At 46.9% G+C, this 1,008-nt stretch overlaps 1 pseudogene; it reads left to right on the top strand.

Moving 5' to 3' along the window:
- The first annotated feature begins 606 nt into the window (after positions 1-606).
- On the top strand, positions 607-723 carry LOC136646232 (5S ribosomal RNA; annotated as a pseudogene).
- The last annotated feature ends 285 nt before the right edge of the window (positions 724-1,008 follow it).

The following is a 1,008-nucleotide window of genomic DNA, read 5'->3' on the forward strand; positions in this document are numbered from 1 at the left end:
CACATGGGCATCCATGAGGTGATCCCCTCAGCCAGCAGATTGGTGGGGCGCCCAACTCTCTCCACCAACTTTCCACCACTACTTCTCCTTCTGTTTCCTCTCCCTGGACTGAAAAGGGGACAGGGAGGAAGAAGAAATGTGGGGGGGGGAAGAGAAGAATATTGGAAAGTGGAAGGGGAAGAGGCATCCTGGATAAGGGGACAACATTTGGCTTGCACCTTGTGTGTCAGGAGATCTTGGGCAGGCCCTGCATGTGGGATTACAGATATAGATGTAATACCCTCACTATTCCCCCACTGAGAAATGCCAGAGGTCTTGAGGAAACTCTCTGGTCTCTCTTGAAATTCTCTGATTTTTCAGACATCTTTAAATTCACTTTGAATTTCAGTGTAGAGAATATCTAGTTAGGTTGATTTAGCATTAATAATGAACCAAAAAGGAGAAGGGACTGAGTTTCACAAACAATTTTGGGCCCCATCACACTGGCTATTGTCACAGAGGTGAAAGTGGAAAGGAAAGAATGTCCCAACCAGCTAATTTATAGCAGACTGACATGTTCCTTCTCCCCGCTAGAGTGAGTGCGGACAACAGACTTTGTTTGCTTTCACTTGCAACTGTTACCCTGCGCATGCCAGATCTCATCTGATCTCAGAAACTAAGCAAGGTCAGGCCTGGTTAGTACTTGGATGGGAGACCGCCTGGGAATACCGGGTGCTGTAGGCTTATACCATAGTCTTTCGACTGAAGGTTGCCAACCAACCACTTGCAAAAGTTGTTACTTAGCAAAGTCTTAATGGAAACATTTTACAGCTCAATCCTATGCATCTCTGCTCAGAAGTCCCATTGGAACCTACTCCCAGGTAAAGGATTGCAGCCTTATTTATTTATTTTCACATTTCTATGCCCGCCCTTCCTCTAAGGCGCTCAGGGTGGTGCACATGGTTCCTTCCCTCCTTTTGTCCTCACAACAAGCCCTGTGAGGTAGGTGAGACTGAGGGAGCGATTGGC

Source organism: Tiliqua scincoides, chromosome 3 (assembly GCF_035046505.1).
Source record: "Tiliqua scincoides isolate rTilSci1 chromosome 3, rTilSci1.hap2, whole genome shotgun sequence".
Taxonomy (NCBI): domain Eukaryota; kingdom Metazoa; phylum Chordata; class Lepidosauria; order Squamata; family Scincidae; genus Tiliqua; species Tiliqua scincoides.